Here is a 25,903-nt window from a genome sequence, read left to right as displayed (position 1 = left end):
AAAAATAAATGTTTACATGTTTTGATATGCAAATAGAAAAATAACTAAAACATTAAACATTTAAAAACATTTGTTTTTATGCATTGTGAACCAAACATACCTTGAGAATGCTGTAGCTACACTGATGCAGAAACATATCTTGTTTAAACCCTGAACTGAGTGGTTTTGCTCGAAAACAATTATAAAATACAGGGCCTTAGAAAAGCTGGATCCACATCACATGGAGCTTTCTGAACAGCAAAGACAGGACTAATCAACCTGAGCTGGATGACTCATACACAGCAGCTGGGAGATGGTGCAGGGATTGATTACTTCTGCCTGTCAGGAACAACACAGTGAATACAGCGTTCTCTAGAGCAGTGCATAATTAGGGTAAGAGGAGAAGTGACGTGGCAGCCACAGGAGCGACTGAGCCTCATTATCATAATGTTACAATTGTTTTTTCACCAAAACCACTCAGTGAAGGGATTAAACAAGATATGTTTCTGGATCATTGTCGCTACAGCATTCTCAAAGTATGTTTGGTTCACAATGCATGAAAATAAATGGTAGATTTTCTTTAAAGTCTCCTGAGCATGGCGTCTAAAAGGAGTCGTGGGCATGACATGGCCATAGGCTCCCTAGTACCGAGCTATCCAGCCTCCATCTGCTGCCATGTAGGCTGCACCCAGGGGTACAATACAATAAACTTTATTGATGGGTAAATTTTTTGTCTGTCATATGTTGAAGACTTACAAGTTTATTGTATCAAAGTAAAAGAGGTTAGAAAAAGACATTAGTCCATCAAGTCCAACCTATACATCAAGTCCAACCTATACATTACATGTTACGTACATTTGGGAGTCACATTTATGTTACAAGTTACTTGCATTTCAGGGTCAGACAAGAAGGGAACATGGGGGAAAAGTGTGCTGCCATGTACTGGCACTTCAATGCACGTGACTGTGTACCATCCGGTGCGCGTATTATGGTAATTTGGGTGCTGATTAATTGAGGAAATATCTTTACAGAAAAAAAACCTCCATAGATATGGCATTCCTAAAGGTGTTTCTGCCACAATAAAAAACTTCTTTATATGTGAACAGAGGAGGTATATGGAGGTACTGTGAACCTTCATGGCACATCTATAGTGATTGTATCTCAAGTAGAGTCATAATATGAGTGGTGTGTTTTGTTAGATGAAGCATTCATATCATCAGCTGAAATGATTCCAAGATAATCTGATCAACAGTTTGATAACCCACACTTTTTTTCTTCTATTCAACAATGTAGTAGACATTAGGTTGTTAACCCACTCTGCCAGCAGAAACAGTTTGGATTAGGGCTAACCTGAAGGGAGTTATCTACCTGTTGTTTATCAAACTTTACTCTCTGCATGGGGACCTGGAGTTCATGGCCAAAGGTACAAAAATTCACTATGTTTTGGAGAAGTCCCAGTACTGGTGACAGATATAGGGTTACTGGTGACAGCTTTATAATTATAGATGGGCTGAGGTCAAGGTAGACAAAATCAATAATCAAGATAAAGGGCATAAACATATGGCAGGGTAAGGCTCGTGGAAAGGAGAGAGTGTTTAAAAACTGGTAAAAGAGAGAATCGTATAACAGAGATGGTGTTGGAATACAAAAAGCCGTCTTTTCATGGAGCAGTTGACTAATACTTGAATACTCAGGCACCTTCCTTTGTGGGAAGATAAGGTTTATTACCCAGAGTGCGCTGGCATTGCCTTGGGACATTTTTCGAATGGGTATGAATATATTAAAATCTCTAAAACCTGTGATTACAATCCTAGGCTAGTCGAAAGAAGGCTGAGAAGAGCGGCTACGGTTTGAGATGCAACAAGAAAGGAAAAGCAGATGGACTGCAAGTTCTACAAATACTAAGACATTATTTTGGGATAAGGTAAGTTCCATCTCCTCATATGACATCCACCACTAGTAAGAATTTAAGAAAAAACTTCTTCATTCCTTTACATCTCCTCTTCTGGTCTTGAGCTTCGGAATGGACCAGACAGATGTACCGCGGTGAGGACATCATGAGTTTTACCCACCTGCTCTTATAGACATGAAAGTCACAATCATACAGTCAACACAATTATTAATGATTGTTTTACAGCAGTAGCTAAAATCTTAAAGAAAATGGATGTCAGGGCTAAATATAGACCTAAATTCCAAGTTTCATATGGAAAGTGATTGGCACACCAGGTAGTTGATTCAATTTTTCAGTTCTGTCATCTCCGTAAAGTTTTCAAGTTTTATTGACAGATCACTTGTGATTTTGGCACCACCCAATGTCAGAAGTATTGTAGTTCTGAGGGGTTAATTTTCCCATGAGCAGTATCTGCAGTTCTCAAATTCGCATGCAATTTAATTATAAGCAGGGGGTGACATTTCTGGGACACTGTTTACAGATCTTCCACATTAATAATGAATACATTGTCAAATTTTTGGAACTATTTCGGTAAAGGCAATGTCATATTTCTAGTAGCTTCTCTGCGGAGATGAATGATCTGACAGTTTGAGTACAAAACTTGACAATATGAGGAGACAATCAGACAAGTGGTATCTGCTAGCTTTTTTCTTACAACATACATATATTGGATACTCTAAACTTTTTATCTCTTTTATCTAACAATCCCAGTTAGCCAATCAACCACAATTATTAAATGACACAGAAACAAGAAGATATTTTAAACGTTTCAAACTTTTATGTTAAATATTTTTTTTTTCATTTTGAATATTTTTATTTTATTATTTTTTCCATGTTGTGATCTTTATTTAATAAAAAAGTTCTATTTTAGCAGTGGCCACAGTGTAGAAAAATAATAAAACTTGACAAATCTTTAGGGAGTTTGTTTGGAGAAATTGGCTCATTTTATCGCTAACAAGACACACAGGATTATGATAGAAGAGAAACAAAGAAAAAATTTATAAATTTTTATGAAAAAAATCGGGAACATTTCCTCCTGCCCAGCATGTAGTTCCCTAAATACTAAGAGGCTCCTCCTGGACCTAGAGTTGCTGTATAACCTGTGCCAGGAACTGGTGCAAGCCTTAGTTTATGTGCCTTGTCTATTCCACAACCCTCCCCACCCACTTAGCATAGAGGGGTCGTAAGGGGTGGAATGATGCTATTCCATATTCCAGGTGCTCTCCCGGTAGGAGGCATAATAAATCCACCAACCAACATGTCCATGAGTCAAGCATGTCCATTTTAGCACAAAACATTCTCTCACAGACCTCAAAAAATCTTCTCAAGTCTATTGCTATCTGAAGCTGCAGTAAAGCATATCACTAAATGATGTAAGGCAAGATGGCAGTCCTAAAATAATGGCCTGGAAAACAAATCTGTAATCAGAATATAAAAACAGATTAGAAAAAAACTGATTTACTTCATCAAATGGTTTTATTAAACAAAAAATGAGATTTTACATTTCCTTAATTCGTAGAAGATACTCTTTGATATTTGCCTTTTAGACAGCTTTGTGTGCAATCCAGTGCATGTCCTGTGGATTTCTACCTGTGCTACAATTCATACATCAGTTTGTTGTTTTTTTCGTCATCACTTTAGATCTCTGTGACTTAAACCTCTGTGCAGGCGGCCATATTGGGGGCCGTGATACAGACGCACAATTTGCAGCCGTATCATGGTCCACATAGAGCTCTATGGCACCTGGTCCACATTTATCAAAAACAGTGCAAACTCTGAACAAGATTCATGAATTTTGGAGCCTGTTCTTCATGAATTTGGCGCACTGCTCTGACAGAGTGCACCAACATTTTTTTGGCGCACCTTTAACACAATTCTGTCGGACGCTGCATGATAAATGTGGCACATGGTCGGGCTTCCAGGGCAGATTTTAGTGTCGAGTATAGTGCAGCCAAAACACAAATGTGTCATGGACACTTTAAAGATACAAATGCTAGCAGTTTGCATATTCTTTTTAGTGCCTAAAACTGGTGCAAACACTTATGTGGGCCATAATCTCACTGTGTGTCCGGCCTTCTATGGAAAGGGGAGGGGGGAGGAGCACTCACCTGTCATCCCTCCTTTTCCCAGTCATGTGCTTCCTGGGTTATGGGTCACGGGGTCTTAGCAGGTCTTTATTTTGACAGTAGCATCCTACATAGTCTCATCGCTGTCCGATCCTTCACAATACTAATAAACATACAGTATAGGGAAAAATTCTCCTAAAACACCAAAGTCTACTACATAAAGAAGACATTTCATAGGATAAGGAGACAATCCTGTTATAAGGTTCAGATCATATGTCTATATATAAATAAGTAATAAAATAGTTTCTGTGACTTGTCATTAGCATCAGGTAACGGCATGAGATCCTTAATAGGGAATTAATTTATCAATGTTAATTAGTCAAGATAATGTTACCAGGAAAGCCATGATGAGCAGCCTGGACAATAGTGAGATCTCTAAGAAGCAGACAGTGGAACTATCTCACCATCCGATCTGTAATAAGATCATTACTGTCCTTGGAAAACCAACACTACAACTATCTCCTTTTTGACATGGTTTATTTTTTTGTAATCTAACAGGTATCTTACAAGCTTGTATCAAAGACATTTACCGTCAAAAAATACTTTGCACATAAGTGGATGCGTTGGTACAAAAATTAGTTTATTTTAATTTAATTAATTATTTTCTTTTTTTTTTAATTATTATTATTATTATTATATATATGCACTATATAAATAAAGAAATAATAATAATTATTATTATTATTACTATTATTGTTATTATTATTATCTTTATAGCCAGATAGTGTGTTGGGCAGAAATTTTACTAAAGAATATAATATATATATATATTTTTTTTTTTTTTTGTTTTTTTTTTTTTTAATTAAATTCATGATTTTATTGAAACATGTTGCATACGTAGAAAGTAATATGTATTTTAAAGAATTCTGAAATTTAAAATCTAGAATGAACATGACCATGTATGTAATACTAGATAATATTTAAGTCTTAACAACCACTGAAAACAAGATTGAATGGACAATACAGAATAACTTAAGTAACAAAATAACCTTATTTTGTATAAATGTTCAATAAATAAACTTAGTACATTACTTTATGAGTGATGATAACGTAGTAAAGGGTTATGGGTAATGGGTATGGGTTTCTTTTTAAATTCATCAGACTGCAGCAACTTTCAGGAAAGAATTCTTCAAATTTTTAGTGTTCATTTTTTTGTTTAGGAAATCATTTAAAAAAAATCTACCATCAAAATCCATCGTGATAAACCAGGAATGCTTACTCATAAATCCAGGCACCGTGACTGTGGTAACCTTCTTATATTTGTTATCCCTTACCTCTTTCCTTCTAAAATCAACTTTTAAAATGATACTTATGAGCCAGAAGGGCTCTGGGGGCTCTCTGTACTGTAGCTTCACAAGCTGTTACACTGTCATCCCTCTCCCCCTTCTCCCTCGCCCTAATGTCATCTCACACAGTGGGATGGGGAAAGTGCTCCTACACAGGGTTGCAGACTGTGATGCTACAGTATGGAGGGGCTTTGGTACTTGGTACTGCCCATTCTGGTTTATTAGCATCATTTTAAAAGTTGATTTTAGAAGGAAGGAGGCCATGGATAACAAATATAAGAAGATTACCACAGTCATGGTGCCTGGTTCTATGAGTAAGTGCCCTTTACTATGCTGGATTTTGATGGTAGATTTATTTTAAACATATTCATCATCTTTTACTGGTGACAAGTGAAAGACCTTTTGTCCAAATATGCAAAACTTTATGTCATCACTTTTATTTTCATACCACTTCTTCCATTTTTGTGGGACACTACAGAGCATACATTAATGACGATGCAACACAGCATGTAATAACTTAAAGAGGTTGTCCAGACTATATATTTTTTTTAAGGAGGGCATGGGGGACTGTGAAAACAAAAAAGAACTTATACTTTCCATAGCATGCACCAACTTCAGGTCCTGGCTGCCATATGTTCAAGGCTTGAATAGGATGCAGGCTGAGGTTGAAGTGGGGGTGGGGGCGCACTATGGTAATGATGTCACCTCCGCGCCTCTGTATACAGACAGAAACTGATGGGAGACACAGTTATAATAAGAGGTAATAATAATTTCTTTCGTGTTTTCACAGCCCCCCCCCAACATCATTGTATAAAAGATTCAATTCCGGACAACCCCTTTAAGAATAAAAGTAAACCACACGTTAGGTTCATAATATACTTATAATAATAATTCCTTTACTTATATAGCGCACACAGATTAAGCAGAGCTGCACTGAACTTGCCAGATCAGTCTTTGTCCCCATGGGGCTCACAATCTAATCAACCTACCTGTATGTTTCGTAGTGTGGGATGAAACCGGAGGACCCGGAGGAAGCCCATGTAAACATGGAGAGAACATACAAACTCTTTGCACGTATAGACCTGAATAGGACTGGAACCAACCAGCACTGCAAGGCTATAATGCTATCCCCTGATCCACCATGATGTAGCTCTGATACCAACCACAAGTTATTTAAGCATCTACTGTCTTACCATGGTCACTTATGGGAAATTTTAAGCAAAATATTTCACCCTGGTCATACCCATAGATATTTGAGTAGTATTTGAGAAAGGCTACAGGCAGTCCCTGGGTTACGTACAAGATAACTTCCACAGGTTTATTCTTGAGTTGAATTTGTATGTCGAAACTGTATATTTTAGAATTGTAGTTCAGACATTTTTTTTTACCTTAGTGGCAATTGGAGTTTAAAAATGATCATTATTAGAGATGAGCGAACATGCTCGTCCGAGCTTGATGCTCGGTCGAGCATTAGGGTACTCGAAACTGCTCGTTGCTCGGACGAATACTTTGCCCGCTCGAGAAAATGGCAGCTCCCGCCGTTTTGCTTTTTGGCGGCCAGAAACAGAGCCAATCACAAGCCAGGAGACTCTGCACTCCACCCAGCATGACGTGGTACCCTTACACGTCGATAGCAGTGGTTGGCTGGCCAGATCAGGTGACCCTGGGATAGACTAGCCGCTGGCCGCGCTGCTCGGATCATTCTGTCTCTGGATGCCGCTAGGGAGAGAGCTGCTGCTGGTCAGGGAAAGCGTTAGGGTGTTCTATTAGCTTACTGTTAGGCAGGAGTGATTCTCAAAGAACCCAACAGCCCTTCTTAGGGCTACAATAACGTTCTACTTTTTTTATTTTAATTTGCATCTTTTACCATTTTGTGAGGAATTAGCAGGGGGACTTGCTACCGTTGTGTTTAGCTCTTAGTGGCACACATATCCATAGCAAAGACCGAAGTGGGAAAATTCAGTAGGGGTTGGATTTCTATTAGGCAATAACTCAGTGTCATCTCATCTGGCATAGTAGTGTGCTTCCTTTGATACTTGGCTAGAAAATAGCCATAGGAGAATACAAATAGCTTCTTGAAGCCTACAGTAGCGTTCTATATATTTGATTTCTGGTTGATCTGCTGGTGGCTGTAGTTTCTGCAGTGCATGTACTTGCCAATTCTGAGCAATTTGTAGTGAGACTTGCGACCGCTGTGTTCTGCGCTTAGTGGCGCACATATCCATAGCAAAGGCTGAAGTGGGAAAATTCAGTAGGGGTTGGATTTCTATTAGGCAATAACTCAGTGTCATCTCATCTGGCATAGTAGTGTGCTTCCTTTGATACTTGGCTAGAAAATAGCCATAGGAGAATACAAATAGCTTCTTGAAGCCTACAGTAGCGTTCTATATATTTGATTTCTGGTTGATCTGCTGGTGGCTGTAGTTTCTGCAGTGCATGTACTTGCCAATTCTGAGCAATTTGTAGTGAGACTTGCGACCGCTGTGTTCTGCGCTTAGTGGCGCACATATCCATAGCAAAGACCGAAGTGGGAAAATTCAGTAGGGGTTGGATTTCTATTAGGCAATAACTCAGTGTCATCTCATCTGGCATAGTAGTGTGCTTCCTTTGATACTTGGCTAGAAAATAGCCATAGGAGAATACAAATAGCTTCTTGAAGCCTACAGTAGCGTTCTATATATTTGATTTCTGGTTGATCTGCTGGTGGCTGTAGTTTCTGCAGTGCATGTACTTGCCAATTCTGAGCAATTTGTAGTGAGACTTGCGACCGCTGTGTTCTGCGCTTAGTGGCGCACATATCCATAGCAAAGGCTGAAGTGGGAAAATTCAGTAGGGGTTGGATTTCTATTAGGCAATAACTCAGTGTCATCTCATCTGGCATAGTAGTGTGCTTCCTTTGATACTTGGCTAGAAAATAGCCATAGGAGAATACAAATAGCTTCTTGAAGCCTACAGTAGCGTTCTATATATTTGATTTCTGGTTGATCTGCTGGTGGCTGTAGTTTCTGCAGTGCATGTACTTGCCAATTCTGAGCAATTTGTAGTGAGACTTGCGACCGCTGTGTTCTGCGCTTAGTGGCGCACATATCCATAGCAAAGGCTGAAGTGGGAAAATTCAGTAGGGGTTGGATTTCTATTAGGCAATAACTCAGTGTCATCTCATCTGGCATAGTAGTGTGCTTCCTTTGATACTTGGCTAGAAAATAGCCATAGGAGAATACAAATAGCTTCTTGAAGCCTACAGTAGCGTTCTATATATTTGATTTCTGGTTGATCTGCTGGTGGCTGTAGTTTCTGCAGTGCATGTACTTGCCAATTCTGAGCAATTTGTATTGAGACTTGCGACCGCTGTGTTCTGCGCTTAGTGGCGCACATATCCATAGCAAAGGCTGAAGTGGCAAAATTCAGTAGGGGTTGGATTTCTATTAGGCAATAACTCAGTGTCATCTCATCTGGCATAGTAGTGTGCTTCCTTTGATACTTGGCTAGAAAATAGCCATAGGAGAATACAAATAGCTTCTTGAAGCCTACAGTAGCGTTCTATATATTTGATTTCTGGTTGATCTGCTGGTGGCTGTAGTTTCTGCAGTGCATGTACTTGCCAATTCTGAGCAATTTGTAGTGAGACTTGCGACCGCTGTGTTCTGCGCTTAGTGGCGCACATATCCATAGCAAAGGCTGAAGTGGCAAAATTCAGTAGGGGTTGGATTTCTATTAGGCAATAACTCAGTGTCATCTCATCTGGCATAGTAGTGTGCTTCCTTTGATACTTGGCTAGAAAATAGCCATAGGAGAATACAAATAGCTTCTTGAAGCCTACAGTAGCGTTCTATATATTTGATTTCTGGTTGATCTGCTGGTGGCTGTAGTTTCTGCAGTGCATGTACTTGCCAATTCTGAGCAATTTGTAGTGAGACTTGCGACCGCTGTGTTCTGCGCTTAGTGGCGCACATATCCATAGCAAAGGCTGAAGTGGCAAAATTCAGTAGGGGTTGGATTTCTATTAGGCAATAACTCAGTGTCATCTCATCTGGCATAGTACTGTGCTTCCTTTGATACTTGGCTAGAAAATAGCCATAGGAGAATACAAATAGCTTCTTGAAGCCTACAGTAGCGTTCTATATATTTGATTTCTGGTTGATCTGCTGGTGGCTGTAGTTTCTGCAGTGCATGTACTTGCCAATTCTGAGCAATTTGTAGTGAGACTTGCGACCGCTGTGTTCTGCGCTTAGTGGCGCACATATCCATAGCAAAGGCTGAAGTGGCAAAATTCAGTAGGGGTTGGATTTCTATTAGGCAATAACTCAGTGTCATCTCATCTGGCATAGTAGTGTGCTTCCTTTGATACTTGGCTAGAAAATAGCCATAGGAGAATACAAATAGCTTCTTGAAGCCTACAGTAGCGTTCTATATATTTGATTTCTGGTTGATCTGCTGGTGGCTGTAGTTTCTGCAGTGCATGTACTTGCCAATTCTGAGCAATTTGTAGTGAGACTTGCGACCGCTGTGTTCTGCGCTTAGTGGCGCACATATCCATAGCAAAGGCTGAAGTGGCAAAATTCAGTAGGGGTTGGATTTCTATTAGGCAATAACTCAGTGTCATCTCATCTGGCATAGTAGTGTGCTTCCTTTGATACTTGGCTAGAAAATAGCCATAGGAGAATACAAATAGCTTCTTGAAGCCTACAGTAGCGTTCTATATATTTGATTTCTGGTTGATCTGCTGGTGGCTGTAGTTTCTGCAGTGCATGTACTTGCCAATTCTGAGCAATTTGTATTGAGACTTGCGACCGCTGTGTTCTGCGCTTAGTGGCGCACATATCCATAGCAAAGGCTGAAGTGGCAAAATTCAGTAGGGGTTGGATTTCTATTAGGCAATAACTCAGTGTCATCTCATCTGGCATAGTAGTGTGCTTCCTTTGATACTTGGCTAGAAAATAGCCATAGGAGAATACAAATAGCTTCTTGAAGCCTACAGTAGCGTTCTATATATTTGATTTCTGGTTGATCTGCTGGTGGCTGTAGTTTCTGCAGTGCATGTACTTGCCAATTCTGAGCAATTTGTATTGAGACTTGCGACCGCTGTGTTCTGCGCTTAGTGGCGCACATATCCATAGCAAAGGCTGAAGTGGCAAAATTCAGTAGGGGTTGGATTTCTATTAGGCAATAACTCAGTGTCATCTCATCTGGCATAGTAGTGTGCTTCCTTTGATACTTGGCTAGAAAATAGCCATAGGAGAATACAAATAGCTTCTTGAAGCCTACAGTAGCGTTCTATATATTTGATTTCTGGTTGATCTGCTGGTGGCTGTAGTTTCTGCAGTGCATGCACTTGCCAATTCTGAGCAATTTGTAGTGAGACTTGCGACCGCTGTGTTCTGCGCTTAGTGGCGCACATATCCATAGCAAAGGCTGAAGTGGCAAAATTCAGTAGGGGTTGGATTTCTATTAGGCAATAACTCAGTGTCATCTCATCTGGCATAGTAGTGTGCTTCCTTTGATACTTGGCTAGAAAATAGCCATAGGAGAATACAAATAGCTTCTTGAAGCCTACAGTAGCGTTCTATATATTTGATTTCTGGTTGATCTGCTGGTGGCTGTAGTTTCTGCAGTGCATGTACTTGCCAATTCTGAGCAATTTGTATTGAGACTTGCGACCGCTGTGTTCTGCGCTTAGTGGCGCACATATCCATAGCAAAGGCTGAAGTGGCAAAATTCAGTAGGGGTTGGATTTCTATTAGGCAATAACTCAGTGTCATCTCATCTGGCATAGTAGTGTGCTTCCTTTGATACTTGGCTAGAAAATAGCCATAGCAATAGGATAGGATTGTTTGGTTCTAAAAACTCAAAAAAAAACAAAAAACACAAAAAAAAACAAAAAACACAAAAAAACACACAAAAAAAAAAAAAAAAGTAAAAAAAAAAAAAAAGTTATAACTCTCATTTTAAAAATGTTTAACCCCAGGGCTAGGGGTAGAGGACGAGGGCGGGGACGTGGGCGTCCAACTACTGCAGGGGTCAGAGGCCGTGGTCCTGGGCGGGGTGAGACACCACCTGCTGATGAGGGAGCAGGGGAACGCCGCAGAGCTACACTCCCTAGGTTCATGTCTGAAGTTACTGGGACTCGTGGTAGAGCACTGTTGAGGCCAGAACAGTGCGAACAGGTGATGTCGTGGATTGCTGACAATGCTTCGAGCAATTTGTCCACCACCAGTCAGTCTTCCACGCAGTCCACCCATGTCACCGAAATCCCCACTCCTCCAGCTCCTGCACCTCAGCCTCCTCCCCCCCAGTCTGCCCCCTCCCAGGAAAATTTGCCATTTGAACCGGCATACTCTGAGGAACTGTTTTCTGGACCCTTCCCACAGTCACAAACCACTTGTCCGGTTGCTGCTGAGCAATTTTCCGATGCCCAGGTTTTCCACCAGTCACAGTCTGTGGGTGATGATGACCTTCTTGACGTAGTGGAAGTGTGTAAAGAGGTGTCCGACGATGAGGAGACACGGTTGTCAGACAGTGGGGAAGTTGTTGTCAGGGCAGGAAGTCCGAGGGGGGAGCAGACTGAGGGATCGGAGGATGATGAGGTGACAGACCCAAGCTGGGTTGAGAGGCCGGGTGAACACAGTGCTTCTGAGACGGAGGAGAGTCCTCGACCTGAACAGGTTGGAAGAGGCAGTGGTGGGGCCAGACGGAGAGGCAGGGCCAGAGCTGGTGCATCAGCGCCACTGTCAACTAGTGAAGCTCCCGTGGTGAGGGCTCTTGCGGCGAGGGCTAGATCTTCAGAAGTGTGGAGGTTCTTTAAGGAAACACCGGATGACCGACGGACTGTGGTGTGCAACATTTGCCAAACCAGGCTCAGCAGGGGTTCCACCACTACTAGCTTAACTACCACCAGTATGCGCAGGCATATGAATGCTAAACACCCCACTCAGTGGCAACAAGCCCGTTCACCTCCGGCCGTGCACACCACTGCTCCTTCCCCTGTGTCAGCTGCTAGTCAGCCCCCTGCCCAGGACCCTGGCCCAAAAACCCCATCGTCGCCTCCACGATCCTCCACAGCATCCACCAGCGTTCAGCTCTCCATACCCCAGACGCTGGAGCGGAAACGCAAATATAGTGCAACCCACCCGCACGCCCAAGCCCTTAATGTGCACATCTCCAGATTGCTTAGCCTGGAGATGCTGCCCTATAGGCTAGTAGAGACCGAGGCCTTTCGCAACCTCATGGCGGCGGCCGCCCCTCGGTATTCGGTCCCCAGCCGCCACTACTTTTCCCGATGTGCCGTCCCAGCCCTGCACCAGCACGTGTCAGACAACATCATCCGTGCCCTGACCAACGCCGTTTCTGACAAGGTCCACCTGACCACGGACACGTGGACGAGTGCTGCCGGGCAGGGCCACTATATATCGCTGACGGCACATTGGGTTAACTTGGTGGAGGCTGGGACCGAGACTGACCCTGGGGCTGCTCATATACTGCCGACGCCGAGGATTGCGGGGCCTACCTCGGTCCAGGTGTTTCAGGCCTACTATGCCTCCTCCTCCTCCCACCCCTCCTCCACCTCCTCCTCCGAACTACCATCCGTGGGCACGGCGCCATCAGTCGGTAGCTCTAGGCACAGCAGCAGTGCCGTCGCTAAGCGACAGCAGGCGGTGCTCAAACTGCTGAGCCTAGGCGACAAAAGGCACACCGCCCAAGAGCTATTACAGGGCATCACGGCGCAGACTGATCTGTGGCTGGCACCGCTGAACCTCAAGCCGGGAATGGTTGTGTGTGACAACGGCCGTAACCTGGTGGCGGCTCTGCAACTCGGCAGACTGACACATGTGCCATGCCTGGCCCATGTGTTAAATCTGATAGTGCAGCGTTTCCTCAAGACATACCCCAATCTGTCTGATTTGCTCACGAAGGTGCGCCGCATCTGTGCGCATTTCAGGAAGTCCAGCCCAGATGCTGCCACTCTCAGGGCAGCGCAGCGCCGCCTCCAACTGCCCGCTCACCGACTGTTGTGCGACGTGCCCACGAGGTGGAATTCAACACTGACCATGTTATCCAGAGTTTACCAGCAGCGCCGAGCGATTGTAGACTGCCAGATGTCAACTTCCACCAGAACTGGTAGTCAGGTCAGTCAGCTTCCTCAAGTCTACAATGAGGAGTGGACGTGGATGTCTGATATCTGTCAGGTGCTGAGTAACTTTGAGGAGTCAACACAGATGGTCAGTGGCGATGCCGCCATCATCAGCCTCACCATCCCGCTGCTTGGCCTGTTGAAAAACTCTCTGGTCAGCATGAAGTCGGAAGCTTTGCGCTCGTCACAAGAGACGGGGGAAGAATATTCCCTTGTTGATAGCCAAAGCACCCTGAGGTCTGTTTCTCAGCGCATATCGGAGGAGGTGGAGGTGGAGGAGGATGAGGAGGAAGAGGAGGAGAATGTTGGCGAGACACAAGAGGGGACCATTGTTGAGTCCTTCACTGTTCAGCGTGTATGGGCAGAAGAAGAGGAGTTGGAGGAGTTGGAGGAGGAGGAAATGGACAGTCAGGCCAGTGAGGGGAGTGAATTCTTACGCGTTGGTACTCTGGCGCATATGGCAGATTTCATGCTAGGCTGCCTATCCCGTGACCCTCGCGTTCAAAGAATTTATTCCAGCACCGATTACTGGGTGTTCACTCTCCTGGACCCACGGTACAAGCAAAATCTTGCCACTCTCATCCCTGCAGAGGAAAGGAGTGTGAGAATGCATGAATACCAGCAGGCCCTGGTGCACAAGCTGAAACAGTATTTCCCTTCTGACAGCGCTAGCGGCAGAGTGCGTAGTTCTGCGGGACAAGTAGCGAGGGAGAGTAGGCGAGCAGGCAGCTTGTCCAGCACTGGCAAGGGTACGCTTTACAAGGCTTTTGCCAGCTTTATGTCACCCCAGCAAGACACTGTCACCTGTCCCCAGTCTCGGCAGAGTAGGGCTGATCTTTACAGAAAGATGGTGAGGGAGTACGTAGCTGACCATACCATCGTCCTAAATGATCACACAGCTCCCTACAACTACTGGGTTTCAAAGCTGGACATGTGGCACGAACTGGCGCTGTACGCCTTGGAGGTTCTTGCCTGCCCTGCCGCTAGCGTCTTGTCCGAGCGGGTTTTCAGTGCAGCTGGTGGCATCATCACCGATAAGCGTACACGCCTGTCGACTGACAGCGCTGACAGGCTGACGCTTATTAAAATGAATAAAGGCTGGATTTCTCAGAATTTCCAATCTCCACCAGGTGAAGGAAGCTCAACCTGAATAATTGATCCACTCCTCCTCCTCCTCCTCATTTTCCTCCTTCTCCTCCTCTTTGTACAGTAAAGCAGAGGAAAATGGCTATTTTTTGACAGGGCCCACTGGCTCTTGCTATACTTCATGCATTTAATTTTTCTGGAGGGCCACCTACCCGGTCCTCTGTTTGAAACAATTTTTGTGAGTGCCACATACAGGCACTCAATCTATTCCATTTTTCTGGAGGGCCACCTACCCGGTCCTCTGGTTTGAACAATTTTTGGGACTGCCACATACAGGCACTCAATCTATTCCATTTTACTGGAGGGCCACCTACCTGCTCCTCTGGTTTGAACAATTTTTGGGACTGCCACATACAGGCACTCAATCTATTCCATTTTACTGGAGGGCCACCTACCTGCTCCTCTGGTTTGAAACATTTTTGGGACTGCCACATACAGGCACTCAATCTATCCCATTTTACTGGAGGGCCACCTACCTGCTCCTCTGGTTTGAACAATTTTTGGGACTGCCACATACAGGCACTCAATCTATTCCATTTTACTGGAGGGCCACCTACCTGCTCCTCTGGTTTGAAACATTTTTGGGACTGCCACATACAGGCACTCAATCTATCCCATTTTACTGGAGGGCCACCTACCTGCTCCTCTGGTTTGAAACATTTTTGGGACTGCCACATACAGGCACTCAATCTATCCCATTTTACTGGAGGGCCACCTACCTGCTCCTCTGGTTTGAAACATTTTTGGGACTGCCACATACAGGCACTCAATCTATTCCATTTTACTGCAGGGCCACCTACCTGCTCCTCTGGTTTGAACAATTTTTGGGACTGCCACATACAGGCACTCAATCTATTCCATTTTACTGGAGGGCCACCTACCTGCTCCTCTGGTTTGAACAATTTTTGGGACTGCCACATACAGGCACTCAATCTATCCCATTTTACTGGAGGGCCACCTACCTGCTCCTCTGGTTTGAAAAATGTTTGGGACTGCCACATACAGGCACTATCCAAATTAAATTGTCTCCATAGCAGCCTCCACACGTTGTCTCCATTCCTACCTCCAAAAGTCGTCCATATAGCTGCCTCCATACATCGTCCCTTTATCAAACGAGGTGTGTCAGGCAGAAATTTGGGTTGTTTTCATGGATTCCACATCAAAGTTGTTAACTTTGTCGCCACCCTGCTGTGTAATCCACAAAATATACTTGCAAACTTTTACCATTTAGGGATATTATTTCAGCGCTTCTTGCGCATCTGTTTACATTCCCCTCACCCGCCATATCCTAAACTTATAAGAACGCTACTACACTTGATCTTATACAAAAGTGCTGTTTGGGGAGTAGCCTAGAGACAGGGGCTTGGATTTGCGAAAGCTCGCCTGGCAGCGGAGCGCCAGCTCCATGCGCATCATGCGCTTCTTGCGCATCTGTTTACATTCCCCTCACCCGGCATATCCTAAACTTATAAGAACGCTACTACACTTGATCTTATACAAAAGGTTCTTAGAAGTGCTGTTTGGGGAGTAGCCTAGAGACAGGGGCTTGGATTGGCGAAAGCTCGCCTGGCAGCGGAGCGCCAGCTCCATGCCAAGATCCAACTAACATAGTTTTAACTGCAGCACCTTTAATCTACTACTAGTTCACTGCCTCCATACATGGTCCCCTTATCAAACGAGCTGTGTCAGGCAGAATTTTGGGTTGTTTTCATGGCTTCCATGTTAACTTTGTCGCCACCCTGCTGTGTAATCCACAAAATATACTGGCAAACTTTTATCATGTACCGATATTATTTGAGCACTTCTTGCTCACCTCCTTTGGTTCCTCTCTGCCACCCATTGGTTTGAAGCCCGAGTCCATTTAGGGTATGTCGCCATGACACTCTCTAGCCTGCTGCCGCTGCCTCTGCATGCCGTCCCCTATAGTGTCAGGGTCAATTATTGCATGTTTTAGATGCTATCTAGCTTCATTCTGTCACTCTGTCATGGCCATGCTGTTGCCCATAATTTTGGCATAATGGTGCGTTTAAGCAGCCTCAGAGGCATCCATGCATGCTGCCCCTGCTGTTTCCTGTCCATTTCCGTGGTGTTTCCATCCTTTTCTGAGGTTCCCAGGTGTTTGGCCAAGCTTCCCTGTGCAGAGCCTTGGTCCCCTTGAAAAATGCTCGAGTCTCCCATTGACTTCAATGGGGTTCGTTATTCGAGACGAGCACTCGAGCATCGGGAAAAGTTCGTCTCGAATAACGAGTACCCGAGCATTTTAGTGTTCGCTCATCTCTAATCATTATCAATAAAGCTTCATGACAGACACCTTACACCTGATCATTGGGACTATAGTAAAGTATTCAGAGAGCTTCACCAGACGTCACAATGGGCAGAGGGGTCCGTCTTTAACTAGGGGTCATCTGTAAGTCGGGTGTCCTTAAGTAGGGGACTGCCTGTATTCCACTACTTCTGTTACTCGAGAGGACGAGTCTGTAGGTATCTCTTTTGTCAAAAAAAAAAAGATTTCGCTCATTATTTGTTCATTCTAAAGTTTATCTAAGTAAAAGTAATTTTTAGAACCATGAAGAAATGATCTATAAGTTAAGAAGGAAAATAAATAAGAAACTTTATAAATAATTTCCAATTTCTAACTTAAAGTGCAGCAAATAAATGTAATGAAACTATTAAATATTCCATTTAAATATTCCTGAAAATTTCCTGCTGTTTCCAAACTCATCCTCCTTCTAATCTAGATTAATCCATCCATTCATAAAAATGACCTACATTTTTCCAAAAAAAAAACCCTTTCTTATTATCTAACCAGACTAATAAGACATCTCTGCAATTATCTTTCCTAAGGATAACTGCTTGCAAATTAGTATCAGCTGGGAATGCGTGTTCTTAGAAGACAAGCCTCCACTAATCATCTTATTTCACCATGGAGAGGAAATAAACTTCTCGTAGCACCGATAATAAATCCTTGATATAAAAATATTCAGACAATAATTCCAGGGGGAATCGGCACATAATAATATAAACATCATAACATTTGCTAAACATTGGGAACGGGATACGCTTAAACACCTTGAAGGACATCTACCACCGGGATGAAGGACTGTATGCAAATGAGCCTGAGGGGCTCCTGGCTCCATTAACACCTATGGAGCCTTGAGCCCTTCAGGTTCATTTGCATACAATCCTTCATCCTGGTGGTAGATGCCCTCTAGGGCCAGGACCCAAAAAGGCCTTCAGCACAGAGCACTTTGTTTTAATTTTTTACTTGCTCAATTTTAACCCAAAAGACATAACTTTTTCTATTTTTTATCTGACATAGGAATGTCAGGAGTCATTTTATACGGTAAAAGTTGTTTTCCAAAAGGTTAATTTTTTAGGGTAAAAATAGCATAATGATAACAATTTTGGGAACAAATTGTACTAGAACAAAAAAAAAATTACAAAATCTGGAAAGTAGAAAAGGTCTTTTCCAATTTTTTGAAAACTGATATGCAAATTATCTTTAATTATTATTATTAACGGCTTGGAGAAGGAGGGTGAACTTTTTGTAAATCATGTTTGCGTGTGATACATCTAGGTCATGAAGTCACAGATAAGACTTATTAGATGCAAGAAGGGATTACACAAGCAAATGCTAATCTTCTCACCCTCTTTTCTTCATAACCCCCCCCCCCCCCTCCTAAAATGCAGATCTCAATGCTTGGTAATTAACAGGTATACTGCATAAAGAATTATCCATAGTAACGTCTCCAAAATGACATATGTCTTTCAAGGTCAACCAATGAAGGCAACGAACAGGGGCAAGAAATAAGGGAACACTATTGTGTGCAATAACAAGTTCTAATTACAGAGGAAAAAGAGATATAAATTACACTATCAGTGGCAGGGTATACTAAAAATCTTCTTCTAAACTTCTCCTGCTCTATAATATCCTGTCTGCAAATAGGATAATGGATAGAAACTCCTTCTACTCTGTAACATAGGACACTATGTGCTATCAGATCAGCTGTTTCTTCTCTTAAAGGGAGCCTACCAGAAGTTTTGACCATATGAGACCTTCAGAGAGTGTAAGGTAAGAGCCCTGGAGAGTTGTGAACCCATATATTTGTGTGTTGTTAGTTGCAGCTGGACTGTGTTAAGTACATTTAAATTCCAGGATTGATGATCAACTTGGAGCTCGAGGTGTGAGATCTTTTAAACTAAATGCAGCCCTACCAATCTGCTCTTAGTGCAGTGGCAGGCTTCTGGTTAGATATTACAGCAGATGGTGGAATGGTAGCAGTTTGATTGCAAATATCAAAGGAGGGTGAGGATGCTCCTTCAGTGCTCCAAGTCCAGCTACTATACTGGGAGCTCGGGGTGTGAGATCTCTTAAACTAAACACAATGCAGCCCTACCACTCTGCTTTTAGTAAGTGCAGTAGCAGGCTTCTGGTTCGATATTACAGCAGATGGTGGAATGGTAGCAGTTTGATTGCAGATATCAAAGAAGGGTGCTGATGCTCCTTCAGTGCTCCAAGTCCAGCTTCTATACTGGGAGCTTGTGGTGTGAGATCTCTTAAACTAAACACAATGCAGCCCTACCATTCTGCTCTTAGTAAGCACAGTAGCAAGCTTCTGGTTAGATATTACAGCAGACGGTAGAATGGTAGCAGTTTGATTCCAGATATCAAAGGAGTGTGAGGATGCTCCTTCAGTGCTCCAAGTTCAGCCACTATACTGGAACATAAATGGATTTTCCACAATACTGCTACAACTAACAACACACACAGCACTCTATGGCCAATAACAAACACTGTCTGCAGCTGTATGGCCAGAATTGCTGGCATGTACAATCTGTCCGGTGCTACTGTCTGCAGATAGGACATTATGTACAATCTGTGCAGCTCCTCCTGCTCTATAACATGCTGCCTACCAATTACACTGCATTCTCACGGTGAAAGGTTTTTAAAAAAAAAAAAAAAAAAAATGAAAAAACAAAGGAATTCATAAATGTAATTATTGATCTGGCTTTGATTTGCAGATAATCAAAAACACCGCTGCCACCCAAAGGTGAGAACTCATTGTATGCAGTTGCAAACTAATTATCTCTACTAATTAACTGCTGCTTTTTATGGGGGAATAAGGGGAAACCAACATGTCACAACTTGTCATATCTCATTAGTATCTGACAATTGGTTCATCGGGGATGATATTATTTGTGTTTAGGTCACACTTTGTGGTCTTTGTTTTTTGAAAAATGTTCACATGGAAGTAAATACTATTTTTAGAAACTCGTCTAAGATTCTATAATTACAAATAGATAAACATAAATACACAGGTTTCTTTGCGTCACTTGTGAAGTTCGATATCTTATTTATCTCTCAGATTTCATATTTTTCATATATTTTTAGTTTGTTTGCTTTACAGTATCAGTGTTTTTCTTTCCGGTAAGAACAGTAACACATTTAGTTACATGTGTTTCTATGTATTTTAACATTCATTTCCTACATATTTGCTAATATATGTATATGTCATGCAAATATACTAATGTTTAATTCATAGCTTTACACTTTTCTCTATACTTGCAAAGATAAAAATAGCCATAAATCTCAGAATCAATTTAAAAACTGCAATTTTTGTTTTTTTGATTTAACAAATAAAGATGGTCTTAAATTGTATATCACGAAAGCAAAAAAACAATAAAGGATTGTCAACAATAAAGGGAAAGGATATCAAACTTTTTACTTGCCTTTTTCTTTATTTTTTGTGACTTTTCATAATGCTTGAGCTTATTTGCGACTTTTTTTGCGCCTAAGACAGTCTTCCTTCAAAAATCACCATTGTCTAGTTTTCTGCAGTTCTGCCCGAGTTGTCATCAGAATTCCGATGTGAAAGTTGTGACTTTTTTAAAAAAGTCACATATTTTGGTGCAAATCTAAGTCAACCCCTGGCCAGGTGTAAATATTAGCTTACATCTGATTGCGACTTTCAGAGAGAAGAGGACGGCATAACTGCAGTAAATCGGGCATATATCATATCACATCTACAAAATAGTGAAAAAGAAAAAGAGATGCAATAAATGGCCAATTTAGTAGTTACAAAAATAAAAAGCTTTATAAGACACCAAAAATAGGACAAGGCACACATAAAAAAATTGTAAGAATTGAGAAAGGTGCAAGGAAACACCTTTGCACCTACATCTGGGGACAAAGTAGTGAACAACGCAATTTCCCAGGAGACACCCCTAGACCCTGCCACATGTCATGTATTCAACAAAGGTAACAAATAATCAGCCCACTATCTGTTTAGTATATAAAAACAACTAGCAACCAAATAAGATATACAAATATGGCTGAAGGTAACCCTTTTAACCAGTAATATGGCACCAATGTCGGTCAATGACGTCACCAAGCTCTCGGCATCTATCGCCGGCCGGCTGTGCGAGAGTTAGTATCTGCGCATGCGCAATAGGTGCCGAGAGCTTGGTGACGTCACGGCTCTAGGCACCTGAAGGAGGACGGCTACAATGAAGGAGGCGGGAATATTTAAAGATCGGAAGCCATCTCCCTTCCGAAGATGACGTAGGGTAGCACCGGAGGGCTATTTACATATGTAAGTAAAACGTTTTTTTTTTTTTGGCTAAACTAACGATCGCCGTGCCTAACTAAAGTAAGTGACGGCATTAGTATTAAATAGCCTACCAGTTGGTCTGCTCGCATGATTTTATCAGGCGAGCAGTGGTAGGTTTCCTTTAAGCCACCACCCCCACCATCAAACGGTACTCGTTTCACCTGTGTGAGACTTTTTGTAACTTTTGTTTTAAAAAGTAACTTAAGTCCAAACTCCGCATGTATCAATAAGAAAAAAAACCAAAGATGCATCTGACCAGCAGGAAAAGCAAAGAAAAAGAAAAAACCGACAGACAAAGCCAGACTCATGATGGCACACGAGCATGTGATAGTCTAAATAAATGCTTATTTTATACCTAGATGTATTTTATGTTAAAGAACTATTTCTTTTACCTTTAAATCTCTGTTGCTACTCAAAGGGAATTTATCATCAGGAATCTACTTACTTGTGCTGCACCGTACCGCTCCCGTAGCGCGCAATACTCCCATTGCCGTCTATGGGGGACATAAATAGGCTGTATATACGTTGGCCATATATACGTCCCCCATACGGCAGTGGGAATGCAGCCTTACTATTTTCCTATACATAGCCTATATATTTTAAAACTTTATTGAGGTAATTACCTTCAGAGGTTACTCAGGCATGAAGTATCCCTGAGTAGCCTTTGCAGAGTCAACACCCTGCGCATATCTCATGTGAACGCTGCAGTATATCCCATGCGGGCGCAGTGGCTCTGGATGTTCAGTGAAGCCAGTAGAGGACCAGGAGTTTTGCGCATATATAAAGCTCCCCTCTAGCTGGCAACATGCTGAAAGCCACTGCATCTGCGCAGATTGTGCCTCTGTGTTCACAGGTGGCTTGGACCCACAGGGAGCGGCTCTGCAGAGACTACTCAGGGTATTAGAAGCAACTTCACACCCCAAGTAGCCTCTGAAGGTAATTAGCATGTACACTAAAGAAAGTTTTAAAAACACATAGGTTTTAGGAACATAGTAAAAGCAAAGTAGAGATTAGGCATGTCTGGGGAATCTACTAAGTAGGTAGTTTCCTAATGGTAGATTTCCTTTAGAGTTACATTTTTGTAAATTTACATAGTCATTGATTCCTATTTACAGTAAACTGGGATTATGACTTTTGCATTTCTGTGAACAGTAACACATAAACATTTTTCCCCCACTTTTTCCTTCCCATTTTTACACACGGGTTAGGGTGGCGCATTGAAAGTATATTGAATATTGGCGTTTTTTATGAAAATATATGTACATAAGTTATTGAATTTAAAATAAACTGATATAAAATTAAAAAATGTACTCAGAAGGACAAACATATCAAAATAATAAAATAATATTAAAAATAATTTTTTAAAAAGAATACGTAAATACAATAGAACAATTTTCTAATTATTCATAACTAAAATCCAATTTGTAGTTTCAATAAAACCATGGCATACAATTTACGAGACTTAAAACAAATTGTTACTAGTACAAGCCAGGTCTTCTACATTTATGTGACATGAAGGAGATGATGTCATAATTAATGATCCTAGGAAAGTTACGGAGATTACACCATTACACAAATGTTTTCTTAATTGATGATGTTACACTGGATCCAAAGAAAGTGTCAAGTGTCATAGCAGCAATATAAACTGGCAGTTATGATAATAGAATATCCATTATCCGTACAGCGACTGTCTTACATCAGTTAGATTCACACCACTGTGGTTTTAAAGGGTTCATATTTTTTGCAAACTGTGAACCTATACTAATTAACAAGACAAAAATCTCTTTGGGTGCAATTTAAGTAACACTATGTCCTAGTCTCAAAATGCAATATTCATCTGGCCTTTCAACTACAATTATTTGAAGCTCTTGGCTTCTTGTTCCATTTAAAACCTTGGTAGATGTCTTCAGTTAAAAAAATTCCTTCACTTAGATACTAATAATAAAAGCAATTGTGATTCGTATAATTGGGTCAAATAACCTGTAATTTGGAAATTTATACACGCAAAAACAAAAACCCACACACAATTTCTATCTATCCCAGAATAAAGTAACCCCACTTTTTTAAAAAGATTTTTTGGAGTGCTGCCGTTTTTCTTTGTTTATATCTATTTATCTATGCATCCAACTTTATTTTTGTACTTCATTTTTATAAGTATATTATTATTAAAAGTTAAAATAGTAGGCTGATATTCTTTAACCCATACCCATACTGCTATGCTTCTATTACAGTGTGGATAATTACCCATGAAGCATCCGTCGCTTCTGCGCCAAGGTCCGCCGGAGTTCACCTGCTTCTTCCCGGTGCATGTGAGTGCTTGATCTTGCGACACAATCATTCACATCCAACTTTATATTTGTACTTCATTTTTATAAGTATATTATTATTTAAAGTTAAAATAGTAGGCTGATATTCTTTAACCTATATCCATACTGCTATGCTTCTATTACAGTGTGGATAATTCAGATCCAACTACATAGATATTTGAAGCTTGGCAGGTTGTGCCACTTAAATTGCATGACTTTGAGCCCAAGAAAGTTGTCTAAGTGACCCCATTGGATTTACAGAGGTGGGAGGTGGCTCAATCTTCAACCTCTGATGTCAATGCTGGCAATTGTCGAATGAAAATCGGTAGCCATGAAAAGTGGGAGCTCCAAGATATCACATTTATTATGTAAGGCTGATATCTATTAGTATATCTTACAGAATAGACGAGAATATTTAAAACATTTCAAAAGTTATGCAAAAATGTAATAAAAAATTATTTCAAGTGATAAGAAAGTCATAGTTGAGTTTTTTTAATTCAGATGCTTGTCTTATTTGGGGGTATGGGACCTGGTTGTTAGTAAGTTACCCTTGTAGCTTAAGTGGTGTTTCAGTTTCTACTTGTGCTGTACAAATATAATGTAGAAATTATCATTGAAGTCTTAACAAAATTAGTTTTAAACCAAAGGCTTAAAGGGGTTCTCCAATAACTAACATTGGGCCTCACTCCCTAAATAACACTAAATATAGAAATTAGCTAATGTAAACTATAATTTAGCTATATTTAGTCATATATTTAGTTAGGGAGTTCTAAAAAGAATTTTCTGTAACTTCGGCAACTTACCTAATCCTCCTTGATCCCCTTAGAAATGACCTGCAGTTTTTTCTTTCTTCGTATCGCATGCGCTGTGAGTCTCTTTGCTGGATGGGCTGCTCTTCACCTGTATTAAAGGTGGATGGGGCAGATTTACTTACCCGGTCCTGCCGCAATCCTGGGGTGCGTTGTCCGATGAGGATTCGGGTCCGGCACGATTCATGAAAATCGTGCGCCCGAGTTCCTGCATCTGTCGCTTCTGCGCCAAGGTCTGCCGGAGTTCACCTGCTTCTTCCCAGTGCATGTGAGTGCTTGATCTTACGACACAATTCCGCGGTTTGTCCAAATCCGTCGGGTTGTCCGACGGCCCGCCCCCCAATTTCTGTTGAGTGCAAGCCGGCAGCGATGCGCCAAAATCCGATAGTGTGTGCCAAAATCCTGGGGCAATTCAGCGCAAAAGTTGAATTTGTATGTAAGTCGGAACTGTATATTTTATCATTGTAATCCCAGACAGAACTTTTTTGGTCTCCGTGACAATTGGATTTTAAAAATGTTGGGTTGTCATAAGAATCGATATTAACACTAAAGCTTCATTACAGACACCTGTGATAACTGTTATAGATGTTTATTGTAGCCTAGGGCTAAAGTACAATAAATTACCAATATCCAGAGGTCCATTTGTAACTAGGGGTCGTATGTAAGTCGGGTGTTCTTAAGTAGGGGACCGCCTGTATAAGATACCGAGGGCCAAATATATGATGAAATGGGGAGGATTAGCCACAAATATGTAGTGTATTTCAAATGAAACATTAAGAAAAGGAATATTAAAAATAAAAAGACATAGACCCATGGGAGTACCCTTTTAAGTATTTTTGTGCTATTTCAAGCTCCTGTTTCTTGTTTGATACCTAGAGAGGTAATGACTGGATGTTTGTACTTATTTTAAAGTCTTATTAAATCAATGTTGTTTCACTTTGTTTTGTCCCTTGTCCATGGTGCTGAAGGTAGAATTAAAATATTAGTAAAAGTCATTCATTTTAATAAAATACCCATAACTCATGAAAATGATTCTTTGAACGTTATTGTTTGATAACTGTTTGATAACTATGCCCCATACATGTATTCTTATTATGTTACAGATTCGATTTGTGCACCACAGAAATCAACGTATGCACATCATCAAAATATCAGTACGAGATGGACCATCAAAAATGATTCGGCGAGCCGGCAGGGGATCTAATTTTTGATCATTTGCTTATCTTTTCATGGTGGTGGGATCTGCGGTTCTCCTTTCAGTGGGGAAACAATACACTTAAAAGAATGGTTAAAATGAAAGAGGCCATTTAAATAATCCTACAAAGGTTTCTGAGCTAATCATATGTTATTCATTACAAGAAGGAACTGAAGGGCAATACAGGTTATGCTGCAATAAATCTCTAAAAAGAGTGCGGTTGTAGTTGCCCTTTAAAGATGCACTAAATTGTTCTGAAATTGAATAAAACGGAAGAAAATCCGAAAAGACTGAAACATCTTTCATTGCCCTGATTGTGTTGATGCCCTGCACATTTCTTTGTGTTTACCAGATCCATTCACAGCA

The 25,903-nt window shown here is 41.5% G+C and overlaps 1 long non-coding RNA gene across 1 annotated transcript; it reads left to right on the top strand.

Moving 5' to 3' along the window:
• The first annotated feature begins 1,751 nt into the window (after positions 1 to 1,751).
• Positions 1,752 to 25,789, top strand: LOC140120438 (uncharacterized). Its single transcript, XR_011853790.1, has 4 exons — positions 1,752 to 1,903; positions 19,639 to 19,667; positions 23,459 to 23,536; positions 25,446 to 25,789. It is a non-coding gene; the product is annotated as an uncharacterized lncRNA (long non-coding RNA).
• Positions 25,790 to 25,903: the final 114 nt, after the last annotated feature.

This window comes from Engystomops pustulosus, chromosome 3 (assembly GCF_040894005.1).
Source record: "Engystomops pustulosus chromosome 3, aEngPut4.maternal, whole genome shotgun sequence".
Classification (NCBI taxonomy): Eukaryota; Metazoa; Chordata; class Amphibia; order Anura; family Leptodactylidae; genus Engystomops; species Engystomops pustulosus.
Note: the sequence above shows the minus strand (reverse complement) of the source record. Positions and strands in the feature narration are given on the sequence as shown.